The 202-nt window shown below is 51.0% G+C and overlaps 1 protein-coding gene across 1 annotated transcript in view; it reads right to left on the reverse strand.

The window, feature by feature from the left end:
• ETH_00037070 (uncharacterized protein) overlaps positions 1-202 on the reverse strand; it is a gene marked incomplete at both ends in the record, with an annotated part of 2,106 nt that overhangs the window by 1,526 nt on the left and 378 nt on the right. The window lies entirely within an intron of this gene.

Here is a 202-nt window from a genome sequence, read left to right on the forward strand (position 1 = left end):
AGGGCCCCCCCCAAACAACTGTCGTTGCAAATGTCATTTAAATGCTGCTGATTTAAAGACATTCTAGAAGGAGACAAATCCAAAAGGTTTATCAAATAAACCACGCAGCTTATGCTCGCGTACCGGTACAAACAAGACCAGCAGCCCCGCAGCTGCAGCAGCAGCAGCAGCAGCAGCAGCGGGAGCACAAGCAGCAGCAGCA

This window comes from Eimeria tenella, genomic scaffold, assembly GCF_000499545.2.
Source record: "Eimeria tenella Houghton genomic scaffold, Eth_scaff2591, whole genome shotgun sequence".
Classification (NCBI taxonomy): Eukaryota; Apicomplexa; class Conoidasida; order Eucoccidiorida; family Eimeriidae; genus Eimeria; species Eimeria tenella.